Source organism: Pezoporus wallicus, unplaced genomic scaffold (genome assembly GCF_028554395.1).
Source record: "Pezoporus wallicus isolate ANWC-B61680 ecotype Strahan unplaced genomic scaffold, APGP_CSIRO_Pwel_v1 scaffold_6445, whole genome shotgun sequence".
Classification (NCBI taxonomy): Eukaryota; Metazoa; Chordata; class Aves; order Psittaciformes; family Psittacidae; genus Pezoporus; species Pezoporus wallicus.
In genome coordinates, this window is record NW_026641753.1 from 7,014,644 (window position 1) to 7,027,982 (window position 13,339).

Below are 13,339 nucleotides of genomic sequence, written 5' to 3' on the forward strand. Positions count from 1 at the left end.
AAGCCAGTATTATTAGTAACAAAATGGAAAGTATGTAAGAAAGACTCACAAGCAGAGCTAAAAGTTTTTTAAAAAGTATTTTAAATAGAAAAAAAAAAATCTTTTCTAGAAAAAGAATAGACCTTGGTGAAAGAAAGTGCTGACAGCAATGTCATCGAAGTGCACTAATGGCAACTGTGCTACAAGCTCACTAGTCAGTATGCAGAAAAAAGCGACAGCCATGGATAAGCAATTATATTACTCTCCACCAAAAAACTAGCCATATGTAAATGGACTGTATTTTTAGCAGAGATTCTTACATAAAACACACTTCAAACTAACTCCCAGGAAGTTCCGCTTTTCCAGTCACAATTTCTAAGGCATTTATCTTACAAACTCCCCATGCAAGAATTGATGATCAACAGTCAGTTTCAACTGCTCAGACAACACAAGACGGACAGAAAATTGCATGGAAGGAACAACTTGAGGAGTCCTTGGGTAGCATAAACCAATTCTCTTCTGTCCCACTAATTTCCATGAGAACAAACAGTTAATGAAAGACAGGTGGGATCCCTTTGATTCTCAATTGCAAAACACAGGGAGGGGGTAAAAGTAAAAACCCAATTTAGCAGAGGTGATGGCAGCTCCGTGAACACTGACACACACTGACAACTCCATACCAGCCTCAGGATTGAAGTGATCTTCGAAACAGCTACAAATACAGCAATTGCATTTGATGAGTTCTGAAACAAATGGAACTAGTAGGTAGCTAATCGACATGAAGAGTGAGCTCAGAGATAAGAGTCATTTTCACTTCTATATAAAGTATCCTATCAAATGTGAATGAAGTGCTGAAACTAATAAGTGAGAATTTTCTCACCCTAAGTCACAAGTGTGAACCCAAGCTACTTTTATTGTTATTGTTTTGCTTCCTCCCACTTTTTTGTTTTTAATTGAAGAGGTCTTCAGCTTTGGCTTATAACTGTGGATGATTTACCCAGTCAACTCTTTCTTCCTCCTAAGAGCCTTGTTACAACTACTGCTATTTGTTGTCTCAGAAAAGACAAAGGACTAACAACAGTGGATATCAAACAGTCCTGCCAGGAGAGGTTCTTGCTCCAACAGAGGAATGAGACAGCAGGAAGTTTTTGACACCACTTCTGTTATTTGTCAGTTCTGGCAGCAAAGAACCAGTGCCTTCAGTGTTGTTATTGCAGCAGCTTCTAGGAAGAAGATTGAATTACTAATTACATCAGTGAATGAACAATTCAAAATTAGGGAATTAAAGTTTCATTATGTCCTGGATTACCAGCTTTCAGTCATAAAAATACAGATGCAAATGATCAAGGCAAATCCAGTAACTGACCAATTTCACTTCAAAGAAAACATTTGTAAAAGAGAAGATGATAAACCAGGAGCATATTTAACAATACCTCATTTCTACTCCAGCTGCTCCAATTACTTCTGTCATCAGCACCTGCTAATAATCCATTTAAAAAGTTCTACACCAACAGTATTCCCTGACTAGTTACCTATAGTAATTCCTAAAAGATCTCATTCATTCCAATGTATTCACAGGATTGCCAAGTAAAATGATTGATGTCAATAAGGTAACTGCTTAAGCCTGTGTATTATTTACTATATTTGGAAAGAACCTGAGGACCCTGTACATCATTCAAAAGAACAGAGACATCGAAGCACCTCAAGATGGAATTATCACCATAAACTAACCTGGAATCAGGAAAATAAATAGGACAGAAGCAAGCAATTAAGCAATGTGTGCAGACTAGAACACCAGTGGCAGAGTGGTGCCAAGAATTTAGGGATTTATTTAAAATACCAATATTATCTGTAGTAAGAATCATGAACAAATTACAAACAGTCCTATCCTGTATTTAATTATAAGATTATACATAATAACTCATATCTTAGGACTTAAGCAGCATCAATTACTGGAGCCAATGAAAACAGCAAGTCTGTGCACATACTCATGTCAGCAGTTTTTCCCATGCAAACTCTTCATCCTCATTCTACTGCAGGTGGTCCTGACTACACTCAGCTACTAGTTGCAGGGTTTTCCTAAGCAGTTAATTTCAGAAGATCTACAACAAAGGGGACCTACAGGACTTCTTACAAAAGCAAGCAGGATAGGACATGGGGAATGGCTTTAAAGTGGGAGAGAGCATACCTACATTAGACATTATGAAGTAGTTCTTTACAGTGAGGGTGGTGAGGCCCTGGCACAGGTTGCCAGAGAAGCTGTGGCTGCTCCATCCCTGTCAGTGTTCAAGGCCACATTGAATGGGACCTGGAGCAAGCTGCTCTAGTGGAAGGTGTCCCTGCTCGTGGGGCAGGAGATTGAAGCAAGATGAGCTTTAAGGTCTCTTCCAACCCAGACCATTCCATAATTCTATTATAGAGCATACATTCCCAAGTGTGACCTAAACCACAAAACATCACTTTTTTTTTTTCTTTTAAAAAGGTTCTTAGCCCAAAACATTAGGATGGGTTTGAGAAACCTTAACATAGAGAATGGTTAGCAGCATTAGACAGGCAGATTAGATACTGACTATCAACAAGGCAACACAGTGAAAGGAATTCAGCAAATTCCTTTTTGTCAAGACAAAAGCTTGTTACAGCACATGATAAAAGTTTAGACCTACAAAATTATGTCATTCAGATGCATGTGAAGCCTGAACCAGCATTCCTAGCATATTCAAGGAGCATTCAGCAAGGTCCACAAAGGTGTTTAAAGATTTGAGTGATCATATTTTATTATGGGTACTATTGCTATTTCTTAGGAATAATATGAAGGATTCCAAAAAACTGTGTACAAACATTAGTGAAGTTAAGCCACTATTTAATATTGAAGATTATAACTCCCTCCCTGCTTTGGTTGTGGTTTCACTTTCTGGTTAGGAATATTTCATTATCATAAAATTAGTTCTCAGGACATCAGAGATCTCAAATAATTCAGTATAACTGAAAATAAATATTAAAAAATATTATGTAGGATTCATTACTACATTAAGTCTAATAGAGCCACATTAGAATTAGCATGATGACTAATGAAATTAGTGTGTGGAAAACTTGAAACCAAGTAGTGATTTTCTTACATTATAAGCCAGTGCCACAAGCATAGTAATACTTTTAGCTGCAAAAAGTATGCAGAATCATCAGTAGCAATTACAAATTTAGAAGGGTTACTAATCTCTGTGCATCCCAGATTAAGGACATCTCTGTATTAGAGAAGACCTATAGAAGACACACAAGTGCTTTACATACATATAGCAAGGTTCTTAGGCCTCATTATAAGAAACCGGTTTTGTGTCATTTCATTATCAATCTCAGTCAGTACAAAAATCCCTCTGATCTTAAAAGCATGTATGCAAGATGACTATATTGGCAAACGTGAAACATCAGGAAGAAATATGTCCTACCGCTATCACGTACTCCTCTTATTATCACTGATTTTGTAGGTCCTGAATTTTGATAGGGTTTTATTTCTCCTTCTTTTTACTCAGACACTTCATTAGTAAGAACTAGACTTCAAGTATGTCAGTAAAAAATGCTCAAGGTTATCAGATTTTAGAGCTACGTAATTGTTCTTAAAGTTTAACTAGATAAAAATCTCATGTTTATACCTGAATGATAAAGTCTGCTGGTGAACAACCAATATCAAACTGGAGATGATGACTGGAGCCCATGAACAGCATTTAGCAGAAAGGCAAATTCTCCCAAGAAACTGAAACTCTAAGGTAGTAACGGACCATTGCTACTATCAGTAACAATCTTGAATGTCTGACAGGCCTGAATATCACACTGAATATCAACTGATAATTTGTTGCTGATTCTACCACCTTTGATGACTTCACAAAGTAACAGAACAGTTGATTTATCAACTATAACCTGAAAAAAAACAACAAACCAGTCTTTTAAGTCATAAGGAACAAACAATTTGTAGCATTTGGTAGGTACTTAAGGTTCCTCACAGAGAAAAAGGAAAGAGTTATTTTGTTTGAGTGTAATGGCATCAGAGGGGAACAGGGACAGAAAAAGTATGTCCTCTAGATTCTCTATTAATCTGTTGAACAAAAAGGAAACTAAATAAAGCAGAATTTTGGGGAAAGAGGATAAGAAGGAACAGGAACAGACAAAGAAACCGCAGCTTAGAAGAAAATGCATTCTCTACATCTACCAGTAGGTAACTGGTAGATTTTCAGAACATCAGGAACTCCCAGGAACATGCCATGAATTTACCATTTGTAGAATGATATTTTTACCTGCCTGGAATAAAAGCACTCGGACTTAGTTGGGACAGGTAAAACACAGCTCCTAGAATAGGAGTTCAGTGCTCCACATTCACTAAAACGCAGCGTTACCTGTTCTGAAAGAATGCTACAATAGCTCATTTCTCATTTCAATTGTTAAGTCTATGACATGCCACTACTAGCTGTTGGGTTATGGGTTTGTCTTTTTATTTCCTTAAGGAACCCAGGGGGAATAACACACTAGCTCATGTTTTTCAGTAAACTCTTCCCTCTGAAAGGTATGTCTAAACCAGTAGCTTTCTCAAGCACATAATTTACTGTTGCATTGTTCTAGACTTTCACCAGCTAAATAAAATTTTTCTATGACAAATTAAATATCAAACACTTCCTTCAAATAAATGAAAATTGTCAACATACTGGCCCAGTCCAGGGAGATCCATATGAATTCACATTGATCATCTGACACAATTTAATACTTGTTACTTTGCAGGAGACAATTCAATATAACAAGGCTTTCAGTTTGATTGCTAATATGGGACTCCTTCGTATTCATGTCTTCTTCACGTTTATGGTTTCAAACACTAAAAAAAACAAACACATAGCTCTTAATGAATGAAAATTAAGTGCTAAAGAAGCATCATAAAGCACTTGTGTTAGTATTTGACTGAGTGCATTTTATGTGTATAAATGAAAAATCATCTTGTTTGCCCTCCTTTTGGGGTGAGGCTTGCTTTGCTTCTAGACAGTCCCACTCTCTGGAAACTGCACAAGTCAATTGGCAAGTTTGTGGTTCTGTCCCACTGCATTCAATGCTGCCATCTCCAACAAAGTACATGGAAATAAAAAGAAGCAGAAGTAATTCTGTAAGTTGTAACAAGAGCTGTCAAGACTGGCAGAGGGAAATTCCATGCATTTCTAAGTATCTCCTCTCAAGCAGCACCAAAGCAGAAACTGCAGCTAATTGTATTGGAGATGTCTTGGGCTTGATCAAAGACAAACAAACAGTCATTCTTAATAGTGAAAGGCAAGGAGAGCCTCTGCTTACAGAAGATCTTTTGTTTCAAAGAAACATTTCAAACAATACAAATTTACTAACTGCAACATAGACTCGCTCATTCACAAAAGCTCCCGAGTTCTGTGCAATAGAGAGGGCCGCAGACTTGTTCTATGTCCAATACCAAGGCAGCAAAGGTGATAGAACAATAGAAACCACAGCCCGTTATATAATCTTGAATAAAACACAGGCATGGAACTATCATCCACACAGCTACTGCAATAAATGAAAAGGTATTTTTCAACATCTTTAAATGTTTCCACACATCATCTTCACTATTTTGTCTTAAATTATTAAATGTGTGCTACATTGCACATAACTAGCTCATACTTCGAATTCTTAAATTACATCCTATGCTTGTATTACACCTTTACTCTTCTGTCATTTTTGTCCGTTTACCTACACAGCACTGACAGGAAGAACATTTTTATATGTGCTCATGTGCAATAGTTCTGTTTCCCACTACAGTTCAGGAAAATGCTGCACAGTACTTTCCATTACAGTCTATAAGGCCTCCTGTTGGCTTCACATGTACAAAGGTAGCCTTGGGAGCTGCAAAAACTAATGAGAACTGACATGATCATTAGCAGTTTAGCAACTCTCTGAGGGGAGGATGCCAGCACACAAGGAGAAGAATTAGGTTCCTTAGATTTAGCTACCATCATCTGCAAACTGCATCTCCATAATGGAGACTAAGTAAGCACTGTAACCACTCCATGGTTGGGTCACACTAGTCCATCCCATCCTGCCCCTCCCTGCCCCCAGCTTCTACCCTGAATCCTCAGGGTTCAAAAATATGGATCTCTGGAATTAAGACAAACATTGTCATACCTACTAGTTCATGTTGTCGTGGTACTTTGTTTCTTTTGAACTACACGCAAGATGACATCTCGTTGCATTCACAAAACTGGTCCTGGGGCACGCAGTATGTTACTACCCTGTCAAGCTAACCCTGAAGTCTTTCTAGTACTCTAATAAGACGCATCAATAGTCTAAATATTCAACAGTATTAATATTTTGTTTCTTTAAAACAAATGAAGTACTAGCAGAGAAGAATAGGAACCCAAAAGGATTCTAAGAGAAAGACCTTCAGTACCCCACAGTACTTCCCAGTCCTGCCATGTAACCCGAGTGCCCTTGCTGTGGAACACAGAGGCAAGAAACACCCAATGCTAGTGCTCATGCCCTGCGTACCAAAGGTCCTCTCTAAATTTGGAGGCAAGGACAGCTAACAGAATTTATCAGAGTTTCCAGCACCTTACAGTGCTCAGGTATGACATTTATCAGAGTACCTCAGAAATAGCATCAGGCCTTCAGGGTACTCAGAGCAATTTCGCGTGCACTGAACTTAAGACTGATGCTTGACAGGCTGTGTGTGGTTATCTGTTAAGGAAGTGGGGGGAGTGGGTTCAAAGTTCTCTCCAACACATCAGTGCAGCTCAGTTTTTCATTTATTTTTCTAAACTTCTTGTCAAGTGACATTACTGCACCCATTACAGTAAGATGTGTGTGTCTCACCCCTTAGGGCTCTGTGCAGAATAGAACACATTTCAGATCATGAGTACTATAATGATGCCTTATTTTTCCTAAATATATTTTAGTCTCTAATAAAACTCCAAAAAGGATTCCAACCAATTCCCGTGATTCAGTTGGAAAGACTTATTTTGGGAGAGGAGGAAGACTGAAATGATTTCTATTGTTTTTTAAGTCATCTCAGCCTGCAAACAACTTCTCAAGCAGAGTAAATTAGCAGCAATGTTCCTTGTAACCAAACTTCCCTGGTTATTAACCTCTGGAAGCACGATGTTACAAACTACGTTGGAATCACACATCACTGAAAAATTGAATTCAAAGTTATTTTGGACTGGAAAGGCCCTCAGGAGGTCCATAATCCAGCCTCCTGCTCAAAAGAGGCTCCAAATACAGACTGGTTTGCTTGGGAGTTAGCCCTGTTGTTTATCAAAACCCTTCAAAGATCTAAAGCCCACAAGTTCTGTAAGCAACCTGTGCCAAGAGATAACCAGCCTTAGAATGTATCAATTTCAATGCAGAAAACTGATTATCAACCTGCACCTGTGCTTTTAACTGCTCACATGGAATAATCACCATGTCACATCTCATGAAATGGAACTGACACTCCTGCGGACTGTCTAGCCAGTAGGTGGGTTTTTTGGGGTCATAATTTTATGCCAAAATACTGGTTATAGTTGAATATGGGGGGGGGGTAGGTAAAAGCACCAAGTAATGATTTACTGAAAAAAAAAAAAACCGCATGTATCTTATAGAAACTTTTTAGCAGTCTGACGCTTGTAATTATATCCTTTCCCACCATAACATCAGATAATGAAGCTCTGACAACTCTATTGTTCTGATTAATGTAAATAAAAGGAAACAATGTTGCTCTATCTGAAAATCTTTCTGAGCAAAGCAAACTTTAATAATTCAGTCTGAAAAATTACAATTTCATTTCCACAGACAAAAATTATTTCATAGAGCCTGGACTGAATTAATTTTATACTTGTGGGAGAAATCAGCAAACAAACTTTAATGTAATAGACTGAATTAGGAACAACACTGTGCAGACATTGCAACTGCATGCCAATTACCATGGTGTAAGTCTCTGGTGAAATATATTTCCAATTTTCAGAGTTGAAAGCCCTTCAATAATGGTAATTAAAGATGCTCTAATGCTTAAAATCCTAAATACACCAGGGATGGAGAAAGAGATTAAACAATTTCCAGTGGTTTAGCATACAGCTGATGTTGCAAATGCAGACTGGGACACTAGCAGGGAACACCACATAGCCTCATTTACAGGGAACATCTGACTGCCAAACCACAGCTGGGACTTGCTTTCATAGTTCAATGGCTAGAACATGCCAAAATCCAATCAGGGATCCTCCTAACAGGACCCTCCTAACAGCCTGCTAGCACAGAGCTGGGTCCCAGCACCCAGGACATCTCCAAGGCACATCTGAATTGAGTCTATGCTCATCACTTATCTGCTATTTTTCCCCATTTTGTCCTCAGTTGTCTCTGTGTTATTGAAAATGTGCATTCTACATCCCTTTCTATGTCTAAATTGGATAAATGAAGTGATAGATATTAAATAATATCCTCAATGGCACAACTAAATTTGATTTAAATTAGTAAAGAAAAAAAGTCAGCAGGGCAGATCACCGATCACCATTAGTTCAAGTCTTCCCTTTTAATAGAATAAGCAGCCTCCAAATTGAGAAAAATTACAGTGGAAGTAAAACGTGGTAACCGAGTTCATGTTGTAATCTTCTTCAGTGCAGTAATATTTCAATGGATTCTAAGGCAGAACACACTAAGGCATGTTTAACTTCTCATCCGCATTAATTTTCTTTCACAACAGGCAATTGTAAAGCCACACAGAAAGAGCAAACTATCCACATTTTATCTGCTGAGCGGTCACTTAGAAGAGTGAAGTAAGAAAAAGAAGAAAATTAAATCTACACACTTGCAATTTGTATTTCTATTGTATTAATGTTCAAAGCTTGGCCCTAGTTTAATACTTCTCTTTACAAAGCAGACTACAACCTGATTTTATCCTTATCTTGAATTTTATCAAGACTTCCTACATAGAATTACAACAGCATCTACTACTCAAAACTGGCATCCAATGCTACACAGACCAAATACCTTCCAAGTAGGTTGTATGAAACAAAGCTAGGGTTCTATTAGCAGCTTTGCTTATGCTCAGCTGTAAACTTCTCCCTGCCTCCTCCTTCTTCAACCTCACAAACTCAACCCCCAAAACCACTTTTTCCACTTATTCCCCCTTATTACCGATCACCCCCACCTCTCTAAAGCAGAACTTAGTACTGCCTTTCGCATCTTCCCAACCCATGCTTCTCCCCTCCATATGCCCAGAGCTCCTAATCTGTAAATGCAAATCTGTGTAAACACTGTTGAGCACACCAGAAAGCAAGGGATTGTTATTATGCACAACACGAAGGAGGTTTTGAATTGACATAGCCACTGATGTACAGTAATTACGTTTCACCTTAGATTTTTTTGGTTAGGCAGAGTCATTGCTTGCCACTGTTGCCAAAAACCATGGGGAACTTTAAATACAGTAATGCTGTAATGTAATTCCTCATGCGTAATCCACTGGGTTGTCATTTATATGGTCTATATTACGAACAATCCGGTCATGTTGTCATTTAATCTTCTATGCACCTATGTGGTTACATAAATGTAAGAAAATAATTACTCTATCTCAGCTAATTTTAAAAGTTTAGTGATACTAGCAGGTTGTGTAGCACAACCTGTGAGATCCTCACTGCACTGCCAAAGGTATCCAGTGGTAAGCTAAAATTCACAACTTCATTCAGAAATGGTAAAAAAGCTTGAAAAATAGACAACTTCTCTTTATAGAAAAGTTAATCTTAAAACATACAATAGGAGAAAAAACATGGAAAAAACAAAACTAAAAATGAACAGAAGAAAATAGTTATATACCTTAAACAACATAACAATCATAACCAATCATCCAAGACACACAGGAGCACCATTTCCACATGCAAAACAAGGACCGAAAAGGGCTATGAAGACAAACTCGCTACACTGAGGAAGAACGAAAGCCAAGAAAGTGAACCTCTTGAGGGTGCTGAAATCCTTGAATTGAATGCTTTCATGCTGTCCCCAAATCTGCCATTATGGCAACTAACATGATTAAGGTCTAGTTAGCACAGTTGCTACCTTAAGACTGTTCAAGTTAACAAACTTGTTTTAGAAGATTTAACATGACCAACTTACAGTCCCAAAAAACAGAATGAACTTGGAATGTTTTTTCTGTGCTAAAAAAAATAAAGCCAAACAACACAAACAACTTATTGATCATAAAGAAACACAAGTGCGTCCAGAAGTGTCCAGAAAGAGCAGACAGGACTCTACCGTGTCTCATATAGGACAAGGAAGTCATGTAATTTGTAAAGTTACACTTACCTATTATGTAAACTTTTTTGGTGTCTGAATGCCTTTCATTTGCTATATTGCCTTTTGGTTTTACAGGGGGTATAACATTTCATGAAATTACATGTAACATGTGATACAGTAAATTTAAAACCATGGGAGAAGGTTTACTTCCAAAAGCCCCACTTAAAGGTGCCTCGGAATTATAACAATCCTGTAATAGGTAAAACCTGTGAATTTACAACGATTCATATCTGCCTAAATATAAAATTTATACCCTGCATTTTTAATACTAAATCTAAAATAAATATTACAGTAATTATTTCAAATATGAAGTATTTTCTAGCAGTAGCTCACAAAGATTTCTAATCTGATCTTTAAGTAACTACATCCATTTATCTTTGTTTTGCTTCATATGAATGTCTTATTTATTTCTACAGCAGTACCCACATTTTATGATTACCAGCCTTTCTTCAGAGCTCTGCAGCATTTTGTTATTGACTACTCTATGAGGTTTTATTGTTCCATCTGGCATTTTAATTACAGACCCAGTATCAATTTTACATACTTGCTGAAAAAGGAAAAAAGCCGATCTTAATACTGACTTCACTGTAAATTTACATCATAGCTCCATTAAAAGAATTAATTTTTAAGAGGAGTCTAGCATTAAATATTTTTCCTTTGTAATACAGAAGTATAGCTTACATATTTTTGGATAGGCAGTCATAACTTGCCACTGCTGCCAAAAACCATGAGGAACTTCAAATACAGTAATGCTGTAATGTAATTCTTCATATGTTGTTTGTCTTGGAGAGCATTAGAATAAGTATATTAAATGGAGGATAACATTTGAAAACTCACCACTGTCAGTTTTACAGTGGTAAAACTAAGGTTCAGTTCCAATGAATAGGAAAGAAACTTGGTCAGATTAACAAGGTGACCAATTACACAGAGGTAGGTGTTTCTGAGACCAAATGCAGTGCTATCTGCCTACCTTCCATCAATCCAGTACCAGGCACATACTAGACACAGTGACTGGATGCTGTATTCTGAACTGTGTGCAGCAAAGACTAACAGAAATCAGCAAGAAACCATTGCACCCCCTCTTTGGCACTTCACTCAAGATTCAGAGCCTACTCATAAGGTTTGCAGACTTGATACTTCTGCGGTAAACGCTAGTGATTAGTTTCAAATGTTCATAGCTGAAAAGCTGCCATATAACACATTACATAGAAAGCCACATCACTGCAATTTAATCTGGACACATCAGAACTCCAGAAGGCAGAAGAAAACATAGGAGAATATCAGCAGGTATATTTGCTGCTAACTACCGTAAACCTTCTCAAAATCCTTATGAAATTCATTGAATAATCATAAGAGTTTTCCCACAGCTTCAATATACACACACCCATATACGTAACCTCAAAACCAGCACTATTCAACATGCCTTGCTCTGAAATACATTAATATTCTTGGTAAAATCCAACCATTTGTTTATAACTTTCTACATGAAGCACTATATTTGAAATATCATGTCGCGTTGCTTGAAATTTCATGTACTGGCACATTATCCAGTATGATTTGACAGGTATAATTTGACAAAATGCAAGATGTAACATGCCATGCAGGACATACTCTATTCCACTAATTTACCAGTTATGTGTTGTCTCCACAAGAAGTGCACTGCCCTTTAGAAAGTCAAGAGATTTTCTTAACTTTTAACTTTTATTCCTTCATAGGTAAGTCCAAATTCAGAGACTTGTATAATTAATTTCACGTCTGCAGCTACTTTAAGATTTACACACAGTATCTACTGCCATAAACTAAAGAATCCCCCCTCCCCACAGTAAAATATTAATACTGCTGCTATAAATCAAGTGGTTTATGACTGATACTGCCGATTTCATCTGATCAGCAGAGAAAAGCAAACGATGACATGAAATCAAAAAGCACTGGCTTTGCTGAATTTTCTTCACTGACTCAGCAGATTTATCTATTCAAGGACAGAAGGCAAAAAGGAGGCAAGGACTCCAACTCTCCTTTAAACAGAAATTACTGACACAAGTGAGACACTTATGCCAACATAAAGTTGAATTCAACAGGACCCCCTGGAGTTCTAAATCCTCTGTACAGTGATTCTAATGGGCAGTATGTGCTTTCTTTCAGTCAAGCTGACAAAGTGAAATTGAAAAATATGCAGGTGGGGATACATTTACCCCTCTGCACTACTCAGAAAATAAAACTTAACCATAATTTCCTTGTTTCTCCTGTTCATATATTATCAATTTTTAAAACTGGAGCAAATGCATGATCTAGATTTCTTTCCACTACTACAAATTCTACTGAGAATTATATGGAATTGGACTAACACTGAAAAGTAATTTTTATTTTCTACCAATAATTATTTTCAAATATAAGTAAACTGCAGAAAGTGTTTGCTCTTTTGCTTTAGAGCAATCATTTAATGGTATATTTTACTATTAAAATGCATGCTGCAATATGAAAAGACTTTATAATTAGTGTCTTTGCTTCTAGCAGTCATTCTATTCCATATTATATTTACAGAAAGCTTAATCTGTCATTAACTCACTTCTACGAAAATCCCAAGTCATACACCAAACAGAGGCTGGGAATACTAAAGCAAGTCATCCTGGTGATAGGTAGAGGAACACAGGTCAGAGAAGCATTCACCTTCATTTAATGCAATAGGAATTTATACCTGCACACAGACTGCATCTGCATCAGTGCAGCTTCATCACAGCATCCTGATGGAGGGGCTGCATGCACATGCAAAGGGGGCTGCACTGTTTAAGAAAACAAAGTCATGTTTGGTCCAGGCAGACTGCTGGGGTGCCTCACTGGAGCCCTCATTCCTTTGTGGTTAGAGGTTTGGGCTTTGTAACATAGAATCTTGACTCAGACACCACCTCTTATGATGCTTTGTACTGAGAATCCCTAAATAAACTCTCTTCCCTGAGAGAACAGTGATAGTCTGATGCAAGGAAGCTAGCTTAAAGAACAGCAGCAGGGGGATGGTTTGAGACTCTGTGCAGCAGTATTTCTGAATCAAATTATCCTACTCCTAAATATATCA